Source organism: Tursiops truncatus, chromosome 8 (genome assembly GCF_011762595.2).
Source record: "Tursiops truncatus isolate mTurTru1 chromosome 8, mTurTru1.mat.Y, whole genome shotgun sequence".
Lineage (NCBI taxonomy): Eukaryota > Metazoa > Chordata > Mammalia > Artiodactyla > Delphinidae > Tursiops > Tursiops truncatus.
This window is the reverse complement of record NC_047041.1, coordinates 58026535-58053192: the sequence shown is the minus strand read 5'-3', so window position 1 is coordinate 58053192 and position 26658 is coordinate 58026535. Positions and strand designations below refer to the sequence as shown.

Here is a 26658-nt window from a genome sequence, read left to right as displayed (position 1 = left end):
AATCTATCACCACATTCCCATACAGTGTCTACCTTTGCTAGAATACTTAATAATCTCCTCTTCACACTAAGATCAGATAAATCTTCACCTATGTTTTTCTCTGTTGCGTTTATCTTTAACAAATCTAAAATGTAGTTTGGTATGATATGGGGATCAGAATTTTTCTTTTTCTAGAGCGTCTCATCATCATTACCTTTATAATCTGGTTAATTTTCCCACTGATTTGAAATCTGCCATTTCAGAGTTTGTTTATAAGTTCTTAATATCTAACTGAGATTAATCATGCTTGCTGAGGAAATGAGGCTAGACTTGAGTAAAGGAGATAAAGTTCTTACCCTGTAAAGCTTAGGGAAAATTCTAATCGACAAGAATCCTATAAAAACACATTCTTTCTTTCTTTCACTTAAAAGATAACTTTCTGAATCCACACGCTGTTGGCACTCTCAATAGGCACACTTTAGAGCATTTTATTTTTGGTAAGAACCAAAAAAAATCCCTACATCTTTACGGTATGTCTGCACATGTTTTACCAAATGAAGATAAAGTTAAGGAGGAAGAGCACCAATGAGTTTAATGCTTGGAAACTCCCTACATACTTTCATTTATATTGGTTTGCTTGGTCGCTCAGGTGAAGTAACTCTCTCTTCTCTATTTTAATGCCACAAAGATATATAAGGTTTGAAAGGGAAAACACTAATCTAATATTAGCCTTCAGTATTTTCAGAGCAAAAACAATTCTAAACACTTTTCTGTTTATTTCTGTTCACCAACGTTAGCTATTTTGGTAAGAAAACTTGCTTATATACATAAGTGTTTATTAATATAGCTAAAACATTGTTATGTTGATTAGTAGAAGATCACAGAAAGTGGAAAGAGAAATTGAATACTTAAAAGAACACCTACGGGGCTTCCCTGGTGGGGCAGTGGTTAAGAATCTGCCTGCCAGTGCAGGGGACATGGGTTCGAGCCCTGGTCTGGGAAGATCCCACAAGCCACAGAGCAACTAAGCCCGTGTGCCACAACTACTGAGCCTGCGCTCTAGAACGCATGAGCCACAACTACTGAAGCCCATGCGCCTAGAGCCCGTGCTCCGCAACAAGAGAAGCCACCACAATGAGAAGCCCGTGCACCTCAACGAAGAGTTGCCTCCGCTCACCGCAACGAGAGAAAGCCCACACACAGCAACAAAGACCCAACGCAGCCAAAAATGAAATAAAAATATTTATATATATATATATAAAAAAAGAACACCTACTATGTGCCAACCACTTACACGTATTTACAACTCATGAAAAGGATACTATTAGTCCTATTCTCACAGATGAAGAAACAGGATTGCACAGGTTAAGAGATATAAGGCAATGAAAGCTTACTCCTGGAGGAAGGCTTTCATGATACAATTATCTGTTTCTTCTTAATGTCAATAGTTTGCCCTCAATACTGTATAGCAACTATACTTTAATAACCTACCCCCCGCCAAGTGAAAAAAATAGTTCACTCTCTCCAGAACCTCAAGCTGCCGTGAAGCAAAAAATAGCTATTCCTCTACTGGCTCTAAATACTTCACATTTCAAAAATTTTATTACTGGAAGTGGAAAGAATAAAAGGAACTAATGAAGTTACTGTACTCCAACAGAAGATAAAATAAATATGGTATTAAATATTAAGAAAAATAAAATATGCCAGAAAAAATGAGATGCCTAACAGTCTTGGATCAGGAAGATTAAACTTCAGGAAGAAGGACATTCTTTGAGAAATGGTCTGGAGATGGTTTGCCAAGCATCAGAAATTACGGGAGCAAGGTAACCTCCAGATCTTAGAAACTTGTAACTGGTGATGAGCATACCTCTTGCCAATTCCATTAACAGGTTCTTTTTCAAAATATCCCTAATCTCTAATTCTGTTTTCTGAATGATTTACAGTTTGAAAGTTAACTGTCTCTCTAAAGGCCAGGTTATTTGATGCTTCTTAGCTTGACACTAATTCTCCTCGTAAAGCAAGTAAAACATCTATCTAATTTACAACTATATAAAAGAGACATCACTAATATGCCACCCAAACCATTTTTACCCACAAGAATTCATCAAACATGAATACACAAGAAGTCATGCAACAAATATTTATCAAGAGTCTATTATTTGTCATACATTATTCTAGGTGGTAGGGATATTATGTGGAAAGAAAAACCAGACCAAATCCCTGCTCTTAAACATTATGCCTGGTTATAGTAAATACAATAAACAAAAACAAAGTAAAGGATTAGAGAGTGAAGAAAAGGATGCTATCTTATTTTGGGTAATCAGGGAAAGCCTCACTGGTAAAGTAACATTTGAACAAAGACCTGAAGTGAAGAAGTAGTAAGTTATGTGGATATCTGGGGGTATACTTGCTGAGGAAGTATACCTTGCTGAGGAAATAGTAAGGGCAAAGGTCCTGAGGTGAGAGGATGATTGTTGTGGAACAGTGAGAAGGCCAATATGGCTGAATTACAATGACGGAAAAGTGGTAGAAGACATAGGACCTTGATACGAATTCTGACTTTTAAAATGAGTGAGAAGAGAAGCTACCAGAAGGTTTTAAGCGAAGGAATGACATCTGACTAGGTTTTTTTTTTTGGCGGCACTGTGCAGCATGCAGGATCTTCCCTGACCAGGGATTGAACCCATGCCCCCTGCACTGGAAGCACAGTCTTTATTTATTTATTTTTGGCTGAGTTGGGTCTTCGTTGCTGCCTGCTGGCTTTCTCTAGTTGTGAGCAGGGGCTACTCTTCGTTGCACTGTGCGGGCTTCTCATTGCAGTGGCTTCTTTTGTTGTGAAGCACGGGCTCTAGGCGTGTGGGCTTCAGTAGCTGTGGCATATGGGCTCAGCAGTTGTGGCTTGTGGGCTCTGGAGTGCAGGCTCACTGGTTGTAAAGCACAGGCTTAGATGCTCCGTGGCATGTGGGATCTTCCTGGACCAGGGCTCGAACCTGTGCCCCCTGCTTGGCAGGCGGATTCTTAACCACTGAGCCACCAGGGAAGTCCGGAAGCACAGAGTCTTAACCACTGGATCACCAGGGAAGTCCTGACTTAGGTTTTAAAAGGATCGCTTTGGCTGTTGTGTGGAGAACAGACACTGAAGGGTGGGGTAGAAGCAGAGTCAGATAGATTTGCTGAAGTACATACAAGAGATAATAACGGTGACGGTTCAGAGTAATAGCAACGGGGAAGGGGGGAAAATGGTTCGATTTATAGGTAGAGCTGAAGGAATTTACTGATGGGATAGCTGTGAGATTTGGAGAGGGGCAACAAGGATGACTCTGGCCTGAGCAACTGCAAGGACACAGTTACCATCACTGAGATTGGGAAAATTCAAGAGTGGCAAGTTTGGGGGCGGGGGGCGGGAAATCAAAGCTGAGCAGGTGACCAGAGCGGTCAGGAGATGAATATTATACAAAGAGACTGGGCTTAAGTAAATATATTGAGGATAATGGGAGCCAAATTTCTGTCAAAGAAGGCATTTGCATACAAATATAGATAAGGGGAAGGTTAGAAAGAATCCTGAGGTATTGGATTGGAATTGGACATCTCAATGTGAGTATATGTTTACACACACACACACACACACACACACACACACAAACACACATGGATAGATATAGAAATAGATGTAGCTGTATGTATGTGTATCTGTCTATACTTCCTAGCTCTGTTCATTGAGAGGGACAAGAAGCAATAATACCCAGAAGCAATGAGCATACCAATTACCCAGAATTTAGTTTCTAAATATTACCTTCCACTAAAATAAAATAGGAGTTCTTGAGGAAACAGTTGATTCCAGAATTGGGGCAAGGAAAGCAAATGATAAGCCTGGAGCATCTTTCACCAGAAATGCTCAGAGAATGATAGGGACATGTGTGAAGGGCAGGAGCCAGCTTGAAGAGACTCCTATTGGTCAAGTATGGAGCAATTTGAGCATGATAATAAATAATAAGAGCAATAAATTTCAATCCATTGAATAAAATAGAAATCCATCACTATGATATAAACAAACAAAACAAACAAATAAATAAGAATAGAAACTTCTTCCGTATGGTAGAGTGACAACTAACAAATGTAGAAGAAATGATGAAGATATTTCAATATTTGGCAACCATCATAAAAGTGGTTGATTCAGGAAGGTTGATTCAACGTGTGCTAAGACTGGTGGATAGGGGTTTGATGAGGAATAGGATGTTGGCATAGTTTCCTCCCAAAATATTTACCACTGCATAGGAAAGAATGATGACTTTATAATGCAAAAAACCTAGCAGACAACAAATCGACTAAGTGACTAAGATTAACATCATCAGTGGTAGGACAGGTTGATATCACGGGCCTCTTGATATGACATACTAAGAAGAGCACAGCATCATTTCTGAGGTATTTTTGTCAAGAATGCATGACCTGAGATTGGACATGTAGCAATATGGGACAAGCCCAGCTTGAGGGACAACCTACAGAATCAAAGGTCTATTCTCTTTAAACTGTCAGTCATGAAATACAGGAATAATTGGAGGAACTCTTCCAGAATGAAGGAGACTAAAGAGACATGATAACTAAATGGAACAAATGGTCCTGGATTGAATCTCATATCAGAAATCAAAAAAAGATATTGTTGGAACATTGGTAAAATTTATATTATGTCTGTGAATTGGATGGTAGTGCTGTATTAATGTTGATTTCCTGATATGGATGGTTGTAGGTTTGGATAGTTAGGTAGGAGAGTAGCTTTATTTGGGGTAAAAAAATTCTGGAGCATTTAGAAGTGACAGGGCATTATGTCTGCAATTTGCCCTCAAATGGATCAGAAAAAGAATAATGACAATGGATACACACACAAACATATACGTACATACATACACATGTTAAAGGAGAGGGAGAAAATTATGAAAACATCAATGGAGGAATCCAAGTAAAAGGGACTCCTTAGTTTTTACTGTACTTGCGATTTTTCTATAAGTTTGGAATGATACAAATATAAATTATTTAAAATAACAACATAAAAATTAACCTTTTAAAAACTGAGTGATAAATGTATATATATATGTAAAATATATATATATATATATATATATATATATATATGTATATACACACACACACCTTACCATATTTTTACCATTTAACTACTTTAAAGTATTCTACTGTAATCTTAAAGATTTTGGCGCTGTTTCACCTGCACACTTTAGTACTATTTTACAAAGGGGGAAAATGGCTTGCTTTAAGCTGTCATAGGCGAACCTTTGGAGCTAAGGAGCAGAATACAAAAGCAGAATGAAAAGTTCTAAAACAGTTGTTGGACTTCATGTAAATAAACACTGTGGGACAAAATCTAATGACTGGGTATTCTTTATATATCAATACTATTTTTTATCTATTTTAACCAAATATTCCTAAGAAGCAGATTTTTTAAGCTGAAAACAAAACAAAAATCCAAAATCTTGTTTCAGAATAGAATATTCTAGTCTATCAAAATACCTGACCTGTTTCCATCTATGGAAATAAGAGCACTGGACTAGATCAGTCTCTCAATTACTTTCCTCCTTTGACACACCTAAAGAATATGACACACACTCACAAGAAATACTTTGTGTGTGCATGTATGCCATGCGTCTCTCTAAATATTAGAATCTGGAGGGTGAGTGGGTGGGGCACTAGCCAAAGGGATTGCAAGCCTAGATGTTTCTAAGGTTCTATCAATACTCTTCACCCATTTCAGAAATTTTAATCCTGGTTTAACGGTCATCTTTCTCTTCTACTTCATATATTCTACAGTCTTTGTTCAACAGAGAGGCTTGGTCCGTTCTGAGATTAACAATCTAGACTATCAATTTAAGATCTGCTCCTATATTTGGTCAAGTGTCACGCTAAATGACAAGTCTCCACACAGGGTAAGCCTGATTTCAATAAACTTCAAAGATAGCCATTTCACAGCATCTGCTCCCAATAGCTTCCTGTGTTTCTTGAAGGGAGCAATAAAAGCATTTAATATTGTATGTCAGAAACTGGTTCAGCTGAGATCCAGACAGGTTAGATAAGTCATATGCTGATTGGTAGAGGCAGAACTACAATTTGAGTTCCTCTGATTCTAAGTTTCTGGGGGTGTTTTTTTGTTTTTTGCTTTGCTGTCATCGAGCTACATCAGATATTTAATGCACTGACCTCAGTCTGACTTTGAGGAAGATATTTTAAACAGGACAGGCATAGAGAAAAAAACCTACATAGTTCAAATACATATTAATATGGAATATGTATGTTTTAATTTGCTGTTCCTATAGATTTAAATGGGTCCAAAGCAGAGATTTACTAGGTTGGGGACATCAAATATGAGGCCAATGTGCTGGCATTTGCTCCTCTCATGCCCACAACAGAAACTGCTAATGGATCATGGCACTTGAGCCTAGCAGTCTCAGATAACTTCTTGGCACAGCATTCCAAGCAGCCACTACTCATTTATTACAATTGGCAATTAACTGAAACCTATTTGCCATCCCTATTTCTTTTACAGTTACAAAGATTTCTAGTAAAATAGCATCCCTTCTGTAAGCCACCAAAAAGTTGCCTCTGCTTGGATAATGTTAGGGGTGGGTGTGGGGGAAGGTATAGGATAGGGAGAGAGAATAATAAAGAATCTTATGGTTTAAAGGATGCAAGTAAAGAAAGGCTGTAATAAAAAGAATTCCCAGATGTAAGAAAGCTGAGCCAGAAATTTAGGGCTGAAGGTACAGAGAGTAAATCGTGCTTGGGGAGAGAGGCACACTTCTTATTCACCATGCTTTTGATCTGAAATACTATTGGTTGGTTGCAAAGTGAGGTAACCTATGGTGACCTAGGGATGGGCAGGTATTGTACAATACATGTGAGGCTGCCTTAGCACTTATCACATTGAATGCTTTCCAACTTCAATATTGCAACTTTTGGCCCTGCTTTTCTTTTTTAATGTTCAGTTAAAAATGTGTTCTCTGCCTGCCCTAATTGTTAGCTGCTCTACAAGTATATCAAATCCAGGTGTTTGCAAGCCATTTTGAATTGTATTCCTCTGTATTTAGTGTTGCTTTTTAAAGCACTTTTTTTTAAAGTATGTGTAGTTCAGAAATGAACAATTTTGAGACTGAATCTTAAATGACTTGATGACAGCAATATTCCATGCTCTCTATGTACCCAAATCTTTCAGAGTAAATTATTAAATGTACCATCTAAGCAAAATGCAAAACAAAGATCTCTGAATTTGCTATAATTCTTGTTTATACTTAATCACTTATGTCAAGAGAATCATAAGGAGCCAAACATTATTTTATGGAATTATGCAACTTAACTTATAAATTGCAATACTGAGCTCACTTTCTGAGATACACAGCATGTCACTTATCACTTTCTAATTTGTATTTCAACTTGACCTGTAAATACTGTTTCTCCCTAAGAAGACTAAGCTCTTTGAGGAAAGAAGCTGTATCTGTTTCAACTCTGCATCCTTGAAAGTATCTAAATCATAGATAGTCCTTAACAAGTAATATTATTGAAACCTAAGGATTCCATTGAAATACTGTTACAGACCTTCAATTTTAGTCTTAGAGTTTCTTCTGACTAAAAGCAGTAAAAATGTTATTTAGTATCAATATAAGGCATAAATTCTGAGGGTGAAATCAAGGGACCACTGAGGGGATTCTCTGAGACCCTTTTAGGGGTGTGTGAGGTCAAAATTATTTTCATAAAAATACTAAAATATTATTTGCCTTTTCCACCATTCTCTCACAAATATATGATAAAGTCTTCCAGAGTAGGTAATGTGATGATGCAATTGCTCTAACAGCTAATGAAATTTGTACTTGTCTATTCTTGTGTCTTAAAAATTTCTCAGTTTTAAAATTTCTAGTACAGTAGCTATCAATAGGTAAAACCCATATAAACAAAAGCTTTTTGGTTCCTCAATAATTTTTAAGTGTGTAAAGGGGTTCTGGGACCAAAAAGTTTGAGAACCACTGGTATAAGCTATTGATAGTCAATGTAAAAAAAAAAACAGGAAAAATATAAGAAACTCATAGTTGGAGATGTTTTTCTTCAACAACTGTCGACTAAGGACATAAACTTTGAGTTTTTCTCTTTGCATTTTTTTTCAGTAAAAATGTGCTTTAATTATATTAAAAAATTTAGAGAGGAGTAAGCTTAATGTGACTTCCTATCAAATTCTGGGAAAAGACTATTAAATAAATAGCTCTATAATTTGAAAAGACAAAGGTAATCACCAGAAACCAGCACAGGTTAAAACAAAAATCATACCAACATGAGATCATAACAGACCCTCTTATTTAATTAATTTATTTAATAATAATTAGAGCTGCTAGATTGTAGAACTGCCATAAAAATGGAATATCCTGATTTCAGTAGGCATCAGGGGAAGTGACTCCAGATGAGAGGCAGTATTACATGGTGGTTAAGAGAAAGCACACTGGAGCCAGGCTGGTCTGGGTTCAAATTCCAGCTCTGTCACTATTGCCTACCTGTGTGACCAGGGCAAGTTACTTAACCTCTTTGTGCCTTACTTACATTTTCTGTAGACAGGGAGAGTAAGAGTACCTACCTAGGGAGTTGGTAGGTAAATGAAAGTAAATAATTTAGATCAATGCTGAGCATATATTAAGTGATTTTAAGTATTATTTTGTCTTTTTCACAGATGTACCTCCAATATCCAGAACAGTACTATGCACACAGTAGACACACAATATAATTTTTTAAATTAATAAACAAAAAATTATCTTTATTAATAGTGATACAGCTGACTTCTACTTTTCCAGTGTATTGTGTGCTTGCTATATTCTGGGCAAAGCAGCAAGTACTTAATAAACATTTACCTCACATAATATTCCCAAAAGCAATATGGGACACTTAGCAGCCTCATTTTACAGACGAGTTAACTGAGACTTATAAAAGGGAAATAATTTGCTCAAAGTCACAAAACTATGAAGTGATAAAGCCAAGAGTCAAATCAGATTTGCTTTGCTCCAAAACTTCTCTCCTTTAATTGTTACATTATACTTAATTGTAAATAAGATTGAAAAAACTTAGATGAAAAAAACTGTGTAGCTAACAGGTTTCCCAGTTGTTGAATTAACAGTGGCTTATTAAGAGACAGGGATAAACTTGGAAGTAGATCTTTACTAACCAAGTAACCACAGGGTTCTATCCATTTCAATGATTTTATCTAATTCTGGGGGAATAAATAGAAGGAAAGCTTATCAAATTTATGTATGCTACAAAGATGGAGAGTATGGTCAATATCATGAATGACAGAATCAAGATTCAAATACTTATATCTCCAAAGACTCCAATGATGGAACAGAAATCAAGAGGATTAATTTTAAAGGAACAAATGCAAAATATCAGTGGAATATGTGCAGAATAAAGGATGACTAGTTGATGGTTCTAATCTTATGTTCCAACCACACCGATGAGAAGGCACTCTTTTTGCCTCACTGGTTCTTCTCTCTGTTTAAGATGCCATTATACTTCTTTGAAGAGGAAAATCCCACCATATATCCTTCAAGGCCCAAAACAAATGTTGCCATCTCTGAGAAGTTTTCCTTACTCCCTGAGACTGGGTTGGTCATTCTTTCCCCTCCGTGCTCTATCACATTGTGAAAGGTACACATATGTCCTCATTCCTCAAGGACAAGTGCTGTGTCATTCATTATCTTTTCATCTGGAGTCTAGCACAGTTCCTGACATATAGTAAGCACTCTATAAATGTTAACTTTTATCATCATCAGCAGCAGAATCCTCCTTGTAACTTCTGAATCTATCCTCTCATCCTTTTTAACTCATGGCCCCAGGTCATGTAGTAATGGCCTGATTTGTATTCCTGCTTTTAGTATCCATCTTTCACACGCTGTCATCTTCCTAACGTGTAAATTTGATCATTTCGCTTCTTGATTCAAAAGTCTTCAATAGCTCCCCACTGTCTACAGCAGTGGTCCCCAACTTTTTTTTTGGCACCAGGGACCAGTTTCATGGAAAACAATTTTTCCATGGACGGGGGTGGGGGTGATGGTTTCGGGATGATACAAGCACATTACATTTATTGTGTACTTTATTTCTATTATTATTACATTGTAATATATAATGAAATAATTATACAACTCACCATAATGCAGAATCATTGGGAGCCCTGAGCTTGTTTTCACTTGCCACTCACTGATAGGGTTTTGATATGAGTCTGTAAGCAATTGATTTATTATGGTCTCTGTGCAGTCAAACCTCTCTAATGATGATCTATATTTGCAGCCGCTCCCCAGTGCTAGCATCACTGCCTCAGCTCCACCTTAGATCATCAGGCATTAGATTCTCATAAGGAATGAGCAACGTAGATCCCGTGAATGCTCAGTTCACAGTAGGGTTCACGCTCCTATGAGAATCTAACTCCTCCACTGATCTGACAGGAAGCGGAGCTCAGGTGGTAATGCAAGGGATGGGGAGTGGCTGTAAATACAGAGGAAGCTTCACTTGCTGGCTTGCCTGCCGCCCACCTCCTGCTGTGCGGCCCGGTTTGGACTGTTACTGGTCTGTGGCCCGGGGGTTGGGGACCCCTGGTCTACAGAATCTTCCCAGTAGGGCATATAAATCCAGTCACATGCTCTTCCTACAGCCCATCCCCATCTCTTGCTATACTCTCACTATACACTATACTGTACAGATACTGAACTACTTATCTCTGTAGTCCGGAATTATTTTTGTCTCTATATCTGGAATGTTCTCAATTTGCCTGTTTGCCAGGAAAACTGAATTTGATTCAACTGTATAAATATTTACTAAGTACTCTTCTATGGACTAAAACACAACAGTAAACAATACACACTTCCTTCTTTCAAGGCCTTACATTCTACCAAATGAGACAGAGTAAGTTTCATTCAAAAACACCTCTGTGTGGGACTTCCCTGGTGGTCCAGTGGGTAAGATTCCATGCCCCCAATGCAGGGAGCCCGGGTTCAATCCCTGGCCAGGGAACTAGATCCCACATGCTGCAACTAAGAACTCGCATGCTGCAACTAAAAAAAAAAAGATCCCACGTGCCACAAACTAAAGATCCCACATGCCACAACTAAGACCTGGTGTAGCCAAATAAATAAATACTTTAAAAAAAAGAAAAAAACCAAAAACACCTCTATGAAACCTTTCCTGACTTTCCTCCTATTTCCTCTGGTCTCATTATATTTGTACACAGTGCCATTATAGCATTTCTTACTGCAAAATAATTGTTTACCTGCCTGCTTAACTCTGCACTGTAAGCTCCACATGGGCAGATGGTTTCTCATTTTTATGTCCTTAATAGTTGGAAATAGATTCATGCATTAATACATTCAACAAATACACACACACACACATATGCTAGGTAGTGTGCTAGGCCCCAGGGATACAATTATGAGTAGAGAACAGACACAACTTTGCTTTCATGAGGTTTACAGTATACTAGGGGTAGGAGAGGAAAGCAAAAAGACAACATAATCAAATATCTAATTACAAATTAGGAGGAATATTAGGAAGGAAAGAAATCTGCTGCTATGAGAACATATAGTGAGGAATCTGATATAGTTTGGAGAAGGCTTCCCTAAAGAAACAGATTTGAACTGGGACGTGAAACATGATTAAGAGTTAAGAACGTGAATGGGAGAGTGAGGAGAAGCATAGTTTTAGGCTGAGAGAAGAACATGTGCAAATACCTTGACATAGGAGAGAGCCTGTTACTACTGAGGAACTGAAAGAGAGTCACTTACTGAAGTGCAGAGAGTGAAAAGGGCAGAAATATGAAATGAGGATAAAGAGATAGACAAAGAGTCAAAAAGTGAAATAACCCAAATGTCCATCAACTGATGAAAAGATAAACGAGATAAGGTATAGCCATGCAATGGAGTATTATTCAGCATAGATAGAATGAAATGTTGATACATGGTACAACATGCAAGAACCCTGAAAACATTATACTAAGTGAAAGAAGCCAGACACAAATGGCCACATACTGCATGATTCTATTTCCATGAAATATCCAGAACAAAGCAAACACAGAGACAGAAAGCAGATTAGTGGTTGCCAGAAGCTGGTGGGTAGGGAAAACAGGGAGTGACTGTTAATGGGGTACAGGGTTTCTTCTTGGGGTGATGAAAATGTTCTAGACTTAGATAGTGGGGTGGTAGTTGTAAAACCTTGTGAATATACTAAAACCCACTGAATTGTACACTTTAGAATGGTAAATTTTATGGTATGCAAATTATACCTGAATTTCAAAAAATAAAGTTGGCAAAAGAAAAGAGCACATAGTGCCTTTTAAATTATCTTGACTTTCCTCCCGTTCCCTTTGGAGGAATAAGAAGCCACTGAAGGTTCTAGGTAGGGTATGGGGTAGTTGTTCCAAAATTACTTTTTGAACAAACAAAAAGACTTCATGATATATAACCCAATACTCTTTGCAACACTGAGAAATCTCTCTGTCTTTTGATTTAAACTGTTATTTATAATTCTGCTTCCTAGAAAACACCTTCAGGTGGACCTGAAGCTTTTGTTCAGAAAGAGTTATTCCTCTCCAGAGGGTCACCTTCTCAGATATGCTATCTTATTTGTAGTTATGTCTTGATGTGTCTGTCATTGAAAGATAATACATGAGGATCAATCAGGGCTCATAATGCAACAGGCAGGATTAGAATAACTGTGGCACAGGTCTCTCAGTGGGCTCCCTCCTGAATGGGAGCCCTTCTTGCCAAATAATATTTATCTCCAACTATACTGATAGAGGATAAATTTTCATTTCCTAAATGAGGCTTTATTCCGATTTCCTAAATAATAGTGCTGCGATGGCATTCCAGAAAGTCCTGAAACTTTCTACTGCTCCTGACAGTATTAAAGGCCATGAACTACTCCATGAACATAAGGCCTGCTTGGAGAAGTCAAAATGCTTCTGACCAGTCACCTTCACTCCAGGGATCCAGCTGTGCTTCTATGTACCTGAGATTCATCCTCTGACCACTACTTCTCCTTAGCGCTTTAATGGTTTTATAATAGTAATGTTAAAAGATGTTGCTACAAAAGCAAAGACCAAGACCAGCTAGTTTTCCCTTCAAAAATTGATGGGTGGGACTTCCCTGTTGGCACAGTGGATAAGACTCCACGCTTCCAATGCAGGGGGCTCAGGTTCGATCCCTGGTCAGGGAACTAGGTCCCACAAGCATGCTGCAACTAACAGTTCACATGCTGCAACTAAGGAGCCTGTGTACCACAACTAAGGAGCTGGAGAGCTGCAACAAAGACCCGGTGCAACCGAAAATAAATAAATAAATAAAATCGATGATTATAATGACTTTAAGGCCTCGTTCAAGGATTCATCTTACATGAAAAACATGATTTTTATTACACACGTGTGTGTGTACATATGTATATGTGTATATATTAATATATATATGCTACCTATTATCAGCTTTTAAGATCAATATCAAATAGCACACCTGGAATACCACTTAGCCTCATTCTCACTTGTTAAAGTTAATACTTGTTATTACACCTTCATCTACGGAATTACCCCTTGGATCACATTAGAATCATTTCATTTCATTTGGCTTTGCAATGTTTATCTTGCGAATAAAAAGCAGATTAATGGATTATGCAGAAAAGGTGACTGGCATCTAGGTTTTACCACCTTGTATGGTCAGTTAACTTTCAAAAGTGTGTCTGAGAGCAACACAAAGAGAGACAGAAAGAGACAAAGACCAGTCTTTGTCTTAATTTTTTTGAGGGTAGAGTGTTTAATCACTTTTTTTTTTAACTTCTCCCTCTGTGCCTTGTATGAATTGGAAATTTAGGAAAAATTATCTTCCTTTTTCTTTAAGAAACCACAGAATATAAGAAGTATCACTGATTTGAAAACATTAAAAGATTCTTTAAAAACTTGAAACTTAGAATCAAGAAAATAAGGTATGTGTCAATTGACTGATTTAATAAGAAAACTATTAAAATGACCTGACATGCATTTAAGGCAGATATTATAAAGTCATGTCTGAAAATGGAGTTCAGCAAACTCTATGCATGTTATTTGTGATAAAGAAACACAACATTTAAGTTTAAATGCTTTCCTGAATGAAACTTAAAACGTACACATTGGCTACACTAGGTAAAACATCACCAAGTGCACACAAGTGAGGCCTGACCCTCAAACACAGGAATAGGGCACTACGTTCAGAAAAACACCTGTCTGTGGGCAGGTGTTTAAACTGTGACTAAGTACCTCAGGGACAGAATATAATCTCTATTATATTCTGTGACATACTTACATCAGCATGAGAATCAGAATCAAAAGCCACCAGAATATCAGAAAAATGAATACTATGTGCCTTTTCAAAATAGCTTGAAAAGGAAAAACAATAGGGAAAGGTCTTGATAAATGACTGACCAAAAAAGAAAACTTTCTAAAGCTATAAATGGCTAAGAAAGTTGAAGCTTTTGTCTGTTCACATATCCCTTCCTTTCTTAGCCCCAAAGCTAATACCATCAATGTCCACTACCTCAAGTTTTTAACCAACAGGAAATATGTTACAGAATCTAGGAAGACCAATCAAAACCGAAGTCTACATTTCCAGTCAGCAAAAATAATTCAACATTTCTAACATATGAAAGTGGCCTTACACTAAAAAAAAAAAATTAAATTTAATGGAAAAATATAATACTTCATAGAAAACTGCATAAAAAGCTAAGATAATAAACAGTCAAATATTCATATTCTAATCTGGTTAAAATTTTTAAAAAGAGCTAATTTAAAGTCATTTTAGAATTTTTTCCCAAGGTCAAAGTTTTTTCAGCTTCATTAAAAAAACTCTATTGCAGCCAAAGCAATGTTGAGGGAAAAAAATGGAGCTGGAGGAATCAGACTCGCTGACTTCAGACTATACTACAAAGCTACAGTAATCAAGGCAACATGGTACCGGCACAAAAACAGAAATATGGATCAATGGAACAGGATAGAAAGCCCAGAGATAAACTCACACACCTATGGTCAACTAATCTATGACAAAGGAGGCAATGATATAACAACAGAGAAAAGATAGTCTCTTCAATAAGTGGTGCTGGGAAAACTGGACAGCTACATGTAAAACAATGAAATTAGAACACTCCCTAACACCATACACAAAAATAAACTCAAAATGGATTAAAGACCTAAATATAAGACCAGACACTATAAAACGCTTAGAGGAAAACACAGGAAGAACACTCTTTGACAGAAATCACAGCAAGATCTCTTTTGACCCACCTCCTAGAGTAATGGAAATAAAAACAAAATAAACAAATGGGACCTAATGAAACTTAAAAGCTTTTGCACAGCAAAGGAAACTATAAACAAGACAAAAAGACAACCCTCAGAATGGGAGAAAATATTTGCAAACAAATCAACGGACAAAGGATTAATCTCCAAAATATATAAACAGCTCATGCAGCTCAATATTAAAACAACAAACAACCCAATCAAAAAATGGACAGAAGACCTAGATAGATATCTCTCCAAAGAAGACATACAGATGGCCAAGAGGCAAATGAAAAGCTGCTCAACATCACTAATTATTAGAGAAATGAAAATCAAAGCTACAATGAGGTATCACCTCCCACCAGTTAGAATGGGCATCATCAGAAAATCTACAAACAATAAGTGCTGGAGAGGGTGTGGAGAAAAAGGAACCCTCTAGCACTGTTGGTGGGAATGTAAATTGATACAACCACTGTGGAGAACAGTATGGAGGTTCCTTAAAAAACTAAAAATAGAACTACCATATGACCCAGCAATCCCACTACTGGACATATACCCTGAGAAAACCATAATTCAAAAAGAGACATGAACAACAATGTTCATTGCAGCACTATTTACAATAGCCAGGACACGGAAGCACCCCAAGTGTCCATCAACAGATGAATGGATAAAGAAGATGTGGCACATATATACAATGGAATATTACTCAGCCATAAAAAGAAATGAAATTGAGTTATTTGTACTGAGGTGGATGGACCTAGAGTCTGTCATATAGAGTGAAATAAGTCAGAAAGAGATAAACAAATATCGTATATTAACTTATATATGTGGAATCTAGAAAAATGGTAAAGATGAACTGGTTTGAAAGGCAGTAACAGAGACACAGATGTAGAGAACAAACGTGTAGACACCAAGGGGGGAAAGTGATGGGTATGGTGGTGGTGGTGGGATGAATTGGGAGATTGGGATTGACATGTATACACTAATATGTGTAAAATAGATAACTAATAAGAACCTGCTGTATAAAAAATAAATTAATTAAATTAAATTAAAACAACAACCACAAAAAAAAACTCTATTGCTAGCATTCTTACCAAGTACTCTCATGCCTCTCCCCAAGAGCAATGGAACCAGTGATTTCTGCTGTATATCACTTTCACTCCCCTGCTCATTTGAGTCCATTCCTGTGAAATCACATTCTCTGCCACCATACATCCTACTCCCCATAAGGCCTAAGATGCTAATTCTTCTATGAAGAAAGGTCCTCCACAAAGAAAGACCACTGCAACTGCTCCCTCCTTATACATTCAACACCAATTTGGGGTGCTAGGTATAAAACAGGGAACAAAACAAAGAACCTGCTCTCAGGAATCTTATATTCCAGTGAGATCTGATGGCCTATACCTATTTGAACCATTTGCATTCATAGAACCACATAATTGGAAGGAAGGTATTCATGCACATATAGGGTTGCCTTGAGGATTAAATGAGATAATATGAATGTAAAGCCTGTATAGAATAAAAGCTTAATAAATAATGGCTATTACTTTTACATGCTCTTAGATTGTAGTTACTTTTGTGGAGGTCTTAGTTCTACTTCTAATTTTAAGATCCCCAGCAGCAAGGATTCACAATGTACTCATCTCACTTCTTTGGTAAAGAGGCACTTACAATTGTATGCTATACAGAGCAAAGGAAATAAAAGTCCAGCCTTAAAAATGAATGAAATTCTGACATGTACTATAACATGGGCGAACCTAAAGACATTATGGTAAGTGAAATAAAGCAAACACAAAAGGACAAACGTTGTATGATTCCGCTTATATGAGGTACCTACAGTAGTCAAATTCGTTGAGACAGAAAGTAGAATTGTGGTTTCCAGGGGGCTACAGGAGAATGGGGAGTTATTGTTTAATAGGTACGGAGTTTCAGTTTGAGAAGATTGAAAAGTTCTGGAGGTGGATAGTGGTGATGGTTGCATAACATTGTGCATGTACTTAACATCACCAAACTATACATATAAAAGTGGTCAAAATAGTAAATTTTATGTTATGTATACTTTACCAGAATAATTAGAAAGTCAGTTTTCTCACTTTCCTTTCCCCAAAAGATCTCAGAACAAGGCAAGCATGTCCATTCTTACCACTTCTATTCAACACTATACTAAGAATCCTAGCCAATGCTATAAGGCAAGAAATAAAAAGATTTGTGGATTAGAAAGACAGAAGTAAACTATATTTGATTTGACATGATCATGACCACTGAAATCCGTAAAGAATCCACAAAAAAGCTACTAGAACTAATAAGTGAAATTAGGAACTGTAGGATTCAATGTCATATGGCAGACTGCATTTGCAAAAAAAGCCACAGCAATATTTCTGGTGCCATATGTTCTTCCATAACTTTGCCTCCTCCCCCCCTTCCCCCCCCATTAAGAAGTATAATCTATCCCATCAATCCCTCTTGACACTGGATAGAACTTTGTAACTTTTTCAATGAATGGAATGCAGAAGACTCTATGTCCTCTGAGACAATTTCATAAAAGGCAATATTACCTGTGTCTGGTCAGCCTCCCTGCCTCACTCATATATTTGTCTCTGGAACCCAAACACAACACTGTGAGAAAGCCCAGGCAACACAGAGAAGCCGAGTGCAGCAGCTCCAGCCAATAGCCCCAGCAAGGTCCCAGCCAATAGGGAGCATCAATCACCAAACATATGAGAAAGTAAGCTCTCAGAAGAATTCAGCCCCTAGCCTTTGAGCTGCTCTAGCTGCTATGGAATGGTATAGAGACAAATTAACCCCTCTGAGCCCTACCCAAAGTACAGATTCAAGAGCAGAATAAATGCTGATGCTATTTTAAGACACTAAACTTTACAATAATCTGTTATGCAGAGTAACACAGCAACTGGACAGGTCAATATGTAAAAATCAACTGTATTTCTAAATATTAATAAAAAGAATTGAAAGATGAAATTAAAACATAAATTATAGTAACACTGACATATTTAGGAATACATTTAACAAAATATATGCAAGACTGCTGAGGAAGGCAGAATTATAGGATGATTCCAATGTCTTTTGCCCTTATAAAATCTTAGTGTGGACAGAACACATGACTATGAGACATCATTCCTACAATTATGTTATGTTACATAGTAAAAGGGAGATTATCTGGTGGACTTAATCTATTCACAAAAGCCCTTAAGAAGCAGAGAATTTTCTCTAGTTAGTAGCAAAAGAGAAAGCAGAGATTGAAAAAAACCGAAAAGGATTCTGTGCTAGTTTGGACATGAAGGGAGTCATGTGCAAAGGACCTGAGCATAACTTCTAAGAGCTGAGAAGTGACCCTCAGCCTACAGCCAGTAAGCAAAAAAAGGACTTAAGTCCTATAACCACAAGGAACAGGACTGTGCCAACAACCTGAATGATCCTCGAATTGGATTCTCCTCAAGAGGCTCCAGATGAGAACCCAGAGCAGGTGACACCTTGAATTTTGGTCTTGTGAGATCCTAAGCAGAGAACCCAGCTGAGCCCACCTGGACTTTTCACCTACAGAACTGTGAGATAATAAATGGGGTTAGTTTAAAGTCTCTAAGTCTGTGTCAATCTGTTATATAGTGATACAAATTGAATATACTGCAAAGGAGCAAGAGAGAAGTTTTGGGGGGTAGAAATATTCTAAATATTGATTGTGATTATGAAAATGATTACATGGGTATATATACTTGTCAAAACTCAACCAACTGGGGACTTCCCTGGTGGTCCAGTGGTTAAGAATCCACCTTCTAAGGAGATGTTGGTTCAATCACTGGTTGGGGAACTAAGGTCCCACATGCCATGGGGCAACTAAGCCCATGCGCCACAACTACTGAGTATGTGTGCCACAACTAGAGAGCCTGCGTGCCACAACTAGAGAGAAGCTCAAGCGCCGCAACAAGGAGCCCGTGTGCCACAGCACAAGATCCCCCATGCCGCAACAAAGATCCAACGTACTGCAGCTAAGACCCGACGCAGCCATAAATAAATAAACAAATATTTTTAAAAACCTCAACCAACTGTATACTTAAAATACATGCATTTTATTGTATGTTAATTATACCTTAATAAAGTTGACTTAAAAAAAGCTTCCCTTTTATCTGCTTTATGTATATGGATTCCATGTAGGAGTCTGTAGCAGTTGTTCAACTGCTAAAAATATTTTAAAATCACTGCTTTAGAAGTTTGGTAAAAATGGCCAAGAAGTATCCTAATATTTTGTGTCACAGGGAGCCAACCATAATATAAACAATATAGCAGGGGAAAGGATGCATCACCTCATATTCCATATACCCTTTAGGGGCTGCTCTAGAGAATTATAACCTTCTTGTTTCTGGCTCACTGCTCATATGGCTCATGTCCAATTTATCTCTGTATCACCATGCGTATCACCAAATATACACTCAAATATTTGCTGAGTTTAACATAACACACTAACAGTATTAAAAGGTATAATAAAAAGTGCTGTAACACAATCTGGCCCTCTTTGGTAAAGCTGCTAATACACACCACTCCTATGGATATTTCCTTAAGAAATTCTTACATAAATACACCAAGAGACACATACAAGAATGTTGATAGCAGCATTGTTTATAAGAATAAAACCAAAACAACTAAACTTTCAGCTAAGAAAATGGATAAGTAATTTATGATACATAGACAATGAAATACTAAATAGCAAAATGGTAATTAATAAGGTTAAAAATCCATATTGATGAATTTCAAGAAATATAATGTTCAGTGGGAAAAAAGCAAGTTGCAGAATATTACAGGGTACAATACCATCTAAGACAATACAATATATTGTCAGAGTGGTGGTTACAATGTGGTGGATGAGAGGGATGTTTTGGGAGTAGTCATACAGGAGGCTTCCATTTTATTAGCAGAGTTTCATTTCTGAAGCTGAGTGGTGAGTTAATGGGTATTCATTTAATTTTTCTTTGAATGTATTTATATATTTAGAAATTTTCATATATAGTTTTTAAAGTTCTATACCAAGGGTCTGCAACTAAGGCCTGTGGGCCAAATCCAGCCTGATGCTTATTTTTATAAATAAAGTTTTATTGGAACACAGCCATTTATTTGTTTACATGTTGTCAATGACTATCCTACAACATCAGAGTTGAGTGGTTGTGACAGAGAAGCCTAAAATATTTACTATTAGGCCCTTTACAGAAAATGTTTGCCAACCTCTGTTTGATTTCAAGGTATACAGTGCAAATGAAGAAGCAATTAATTCTGAAATAATACGAATACAATCATGGTTATGGTTATTGGGGAAAATGATCATCAGTGTTATTGATAGCCAGATAAAGGAGGAAGGGAGGAAAACAAGCAAAAACTAAATAAGCTTTAGTCCACTGCTGTCCAACAGAACTTTCTGTGATGATGGTAATATTCTATATCTGCACTGTTCAATATGGTAGCCACTACCTACGTCACTTTTGAGCACTTGAAATGTGGCTATTGTGACTGAAGAACAGAATTAAAAATTTTACTTATACTTAATTATTTTAAATAGTCACATGTACCTAAGGACTATTGTATTTGACAGTGCACCTGTTGTCAGCAGTTGTCACCTGAAACCTAGAAGGGGGTACTTATTCAAGGGAACAATGGGAAACAGAGTTGCCTCTAGTTTAGAAAGTTTCAGCCACTGAAGGAAAGGCAAACATATGGATAATTATAAGGGCAAGGTTACATACAGATCTGAGAATCATACAATATTAATAAAAATAGAGCCAAATAATTACTCTCTGAAAGAAAGAGTATGTAAAGTAAGAGAAGCAGAGAGCCAATCTTGAGATTTGGGGACTTCCATGTTAATTTGTTAAGTTAACAAACATTACTAGGCGGGTCAGAAGCACAACAGCTAGGGAGATGGCAGGGAAACCAGAAGAGTTATGACTTAAAATCAAGAAGATGAGAGTTAAAAACGCTACACGAGAATGAAGAAGACTTTCGGAATAATTAGTGCTTTAGCCAGAAAAGCCTTAAAAATAAAAGACTTGGATACCAATAATGACTTTCTCTTCATTTAACCAAGACAAATATCTGTAAAAGATATGCCATATTATCATATTTTCTATATTTGTCACATATAAAGATGTTCACCTTTTATTACTTTGCCCAATTATCAAGTAGTCCAGATATGTTTAGCTTCCACTAAACATTTGTCTAGAGATAGGGTCCTAGTGTTAAGCTTTTCAAAAAGTCTTTCATTAGATTGACATTTGTTCCCTTTTCTAGTATGATGCATTATACTTCATCCTTCCTCATCCAAACCACTAAGAAAATATTCCACAAGCTTCTAAAAGTAAAAATATCAGTTTATATATTGCACAAGAATACACTACAAAAAAGGAACAAACTACCTTACCTCCCAACAGTCAGCTGAACTGCTTTCTATAGATTTGATGAAATCAGTTATCTGGTTTCCATGGCTTAGCAATAGTTTTTTGTTTTTTGTCATTGTTGTTTTAGTTTCGAGTTTGAAAAAAACTTGCCTGATAATATACAGACACAGAGTAATATATTTAGTATCCACGCTAATCAGTACTGGCATAAGGAATACAAAATATTCCTGGGAGAACCTGTCTAAATACTTTATTTAGAAACTGACATGATCTTACTCTTTAGAATAATTAGAACAGGGGACAATCTGCCATTTTCAATTGTTAATTTTATTCTACAGTTCTCTCAGAATTTATGATATTTATAGTATGCTACCACTTATTATACTAAATTTTACCAACAAGAAGATTGGAATGGTAGGTAGAAAAGAACACAGCATGAAATCTAGGAAAGAATACAGGGTATGAAGTTACAGAGACCTTGATTTAAGTCCTGGCTATTATATACATTAACTGAACCTCACTGAGCCTCCGCCATCTGACCTGTAAAACAGGGATAATGATATTTACCTTGAAAGATGGTATGAAAACTAAATGAAATAATGTATTCTGGGTACCTAGACAGAGAACCCAACAATGTTAGACACCCAAACAGTTGTTCCACTCTCACTCCCAAGCATTTGAGGTCTCTTCCACGCTCTCCCCCTCCTCAAAAACAAGATTTATTTAAAACAGAATAATAGAATTTCTGTTACTTAATAGGACAATATATAACGTGTATAAACAAGTTTCAAAATTAACAAAAACACTCTTCATTATCTCATTTGCTCCTCACAGAAGCCAAAGGAGATAAGATAGTGCAGGATTATCCCACATTTAACAAGGAAAAAGGAAATAAGTCCAATAAGCTGGTATTATTTAAAGAGCTAATGGCACCAGCTCTGAAGGCAGAGAGACCTGCCAGAGTTGAATACAGGCTTTGTCATAGTTTCCTCATATGTAAAATGGGAATGATTCATCCTGCAAGGACTAAAATGAGATTGATTCTTCATTCACTCATTCATTCATTCATTCTTCAATATGTATTAATTTACAAACATTTAGCACATATTAGGAATCAAACACTGTACTAGGTAGCAAGGATGGAGTCTCAAGGGATACAGACACAATCGTTGCCTTCATGGAATGTATAGTTAAGTGGGAGATAAGGCATTTATCACATAATCACACAGATACAGGTAAAACTACAACCATGGTAAGTACTTCAAAGATGAAATAAACCATTTTATGAGACCATCATATTGGGTGGGAGTGTAACTGGGTTAAAGAGATCATGGAAGTCTTCCTCAGCAAACAACACAAGAAAAGAGATCTGAAGAAATGATGAAGGGAGCAAAGAAGGAGTTTTGACCAACTCAAGAGGAGAAATACAAGGATACTTACATTACAGTTTCCCCTACAAATGGTCCACGAGAACACCCTACAGTGAAGCTCAAAGTTGACAAGTCCTACCCACAGGCTAAAAGAGAGACTATGCACCGAAAAGAAAACTTTAAAATAAATTCTGTTATTGAGACCACCAGAATTAAAAAGAGAAGATAAAGCACAAAAATCTGTTATAAAAAAAGAACATTCAGGGAACAAAAGGATATTAAAACCATGTTTAAAAAATTAAAAACTTAATAAAAGAGTTGAACTATAAAGCTGAAGAGGTCTCCCAGACAGTAGAGCATAATGACAAAGAACAATAATAGAAAAAAGAAATTTGAAGGACTAGGCCAGGAGTCCTTAATAATTAGAATTCCAGAATAATTAAGTCCAACATCTTAATAATTAGAATTCTAGAAAGAGAAAAAAGGGAAGAATTAATTTAAGAATCAAAGGACATATTGATAATATTTCATAAGCTTTTAAAAAGAAAAAACACTAGATCAGATATGATGAATGAAGAATCAGATGGTTTGGAGTTCTCAGTACCAACACAGGAAACAAGAAAACATGAAGAATTGTCTTCAACATTTGAATAAAAATTGTTTTTAACCTTTAATTCTATACCCAAGTATGAGCACAGAAAAATGACATCTTTATAACACAGTATCTCAAAAAACTTACCTCCCATGCCCAGTTTCTCAAGAAAATACTGGAGGATATTCCACCAAAGAACAAAGTAAACCAAGAAAAAAGATGTGATACAGACAGCTGGAGATCCAACATAGGAGAGAGACAAAGGAAGGTCCCAGAATAACTGCATTACATGGGACACAGAGGGCAATTAATCCAGATTAGAGGAGTAACACAAGACATACTGAGGGCTGTCATCACTAAGATCCTATCAACTGTTAATGTAAGAATAGAATGTCCAAGAAATATAAGGAAAAAAATAATCAATTGTTTAATAAATCCCTGAGAAGGCAGGAGGGAATGAGATATGATCCAAAGCTGAAGTGAAACAGTCATCTTTAGATAGTTATTGAGACTCTTTGGAAGAGTCTTAAACACAGATGAAGCCTGTAATGGGACAATAATGGAGTTCCCTTTTAATGGTTTCTATTTTCTCTGTAAATTAGGAAGAAAGACCACTTGCTAAGTGTGAAAGAAAAGGGGTAAGTCAGATTTGAGGAGAAGGGAAAAAGGTGAAAAAATTGTTGAAAATAGTAGAGAAAGTCAACCAGGGAAATACAGTAGGATATCTGAGCAGTGTTGAGGGTCCATTTGATACTGGTTCTACATTAATTTATAATCATGAATCTGTTCTGTTGAAAAGTTTTCTTCAACAGTGCTTGGCTACTTAGATGCAGATATAGAGAGAGTGGTTCATCCAGAGCTGGGATTTCATTTCATTTCATTTCATTTCATTTCATTTCATTTATAGGCTAGTGTGTTATTTAAATAATGAACCATATACTCTAACCAGGATAAAGAAGAAAATGAGATAGGATAATATGCCCAAAGTGATCAGGATAATGCCAGGATAATACCAAGCAATCAAAAAAAAAATATAGCTGCTATTACTACTAACCATGGTCCTCTGGCAGTAAGTGATTTCATTATTCTAATTTGTAATCATTTCTATGTATCTCTCTCTTTGACTAGACTGAGCTCTTTGAGGATAAGAAGAGTGTCTTGTTCATTTTTGCTTCTTCCCAAAGCCTAGCATAGCTACTACACTCTAAGTGACTATTAAATGTGTATGATGAAATCAATGACTCAAATCTCCTGTTTCCAAGCTATTCATATAAATATTTAAAAAAAAGATTCTACTTAAGGCATTATAACTTTAACAAAAATCCAGAAAATAGACCTTACCAAGACAGCTGCTAAAGGACCACTGTCATTTCAATGATAGAAACTTACTAAGTAGCTAACAGCATTAATGGGAGTTTTCCAATACTGCAGTCTATGAATAAGCATGCGGAAGAAAATGAATGAACACATACAACATGAAAATTGAGAATATATTTTCCTATTTTTAAGTGATAGGAGGGACTCCTGCCTCTATTTTTTTTTTTTTAATCATTTCAGTACCCTCTAATGTTTCATGAAACGAGTAATCTGAAGCATAACCTACCCAATGACGATCAAATGCCTAGGTGCATAAGGACTTCAAAGTAAGTTCAAACATACATAATCTGATTGCTGGCTAGGCCCATTAACCTCCTCTTTGATCCTGGCAGGGGGTAGGTCCCCCAAATAATTCTGTACCTTTCCTGGTGTATAAAAGACCATAGGGTTTTAGGAAAGAGATCTTTTTTGGCTGTGGATTCAATTTAAAAAACATAAAGATGGGGCTTCCCTGGTGGTGCAGTGGTTGAGAGTCTGCCTGCCGATGCAGGGGACACGGGTTTGTGCCCCGGTCCGGGAGGATCCCACATGCCACGGAGCAGCTAGGCCCGTGAGCCATGGCTGCTAAGCCTGTGCTCCGCAACGGGAGAGGCCACAACGGTGAGAGGCCCGCGTACCGAAAAAATAAAAAAATAAAAAATAAAGATTTTATTTTTGCTGATGCTTAAACTAATACAGTGTTCATTTAAAAATATGCAAAGGGGAAAGTATATAGTTAACAGCTTTGTTGTAATAAGCAGATGGTATATGGGGAATTACAAACTTAAATGTGAGCTGTATTAAAAATCTTTTTTAATAAAGGAGTTGTTTGAAACTGAGTATATATATTTCCCTAGAGAAACCAGGTTATACTGGGAGGCCAAGTCTCCAGTTGGTCCTTGTAAGTCTGAAGCACTGTGTAACACCTAATAAGATACTAAAATGTCTAAACCTTTAGATCCAACATTTTATGGGAAAATGTATGCAGAGTTCTCATCTGGGATGTCAAAACAATCCCTTGTCTCTCTTACCACCTGTATCCTAACCAGCAGAAGTCAGAACAGGATAGAAGCCAGGAAAGGGGATTTCAGACAATAAACAAAAAGGAAATAAAAAATTTTGCAAAACAATACTTTTTAGTTCAGTTTTACTCTCTCCATCCCTCCATTTTTTCCTTAAAGTTTCCAGTAAATGTCCTGTCTCTACTTTCAAGGAAAGAACTCGTAGTTTCTGGACAGAGTTTATCTCTTTTCCAGAGGCACTGCAGAAAAAAAAGAGCGCCCATTCCTGCTGCACCCCGTTCTCAACACCTCTGATTCGTAAAGCAAGCAATTCAATGAAAGCAATGTGGTTGGACAGTCATTAAGAACAATACATTTGAGAGGGATGGGTTGAAAATAAAGATAGAATAATCAAAAGTTTGGGTCCTTGAGACAACAGGAGAGAATGAGATACAATTCAAAGCAGAACTTGTCTATCAGCAGTGAGGGCAAACCTGGCAGCATGTTAAAAAAGTTTTCTGCTCCTCCACCCTTCGTCCTTTACTTGAGTTAAAGTTAAAGATACATATAGGTGTATAAACAGAGAAAGACCAAGATCGAATTTTGTCATACAAGAAACTGTAACCCTACATTTCAGGGTAGAGACATTTTC

The 26658-nt window shown here is 36.8% G+C and overlaps 1 protein-coding gene across 5 annotated transcripts in view; it reads right to left on the bottom strand.

Annotated features, from left to right (window-relative positions):
• FCHSD2 (FCH and double SH3 domains 2) overlaps positions 1–26658 on the bottom strand; it is a 289016-nt gene that overhangs the window by 115725 nt on the left and 146633 nt on the right. The window lies entirely within an intron of this gene.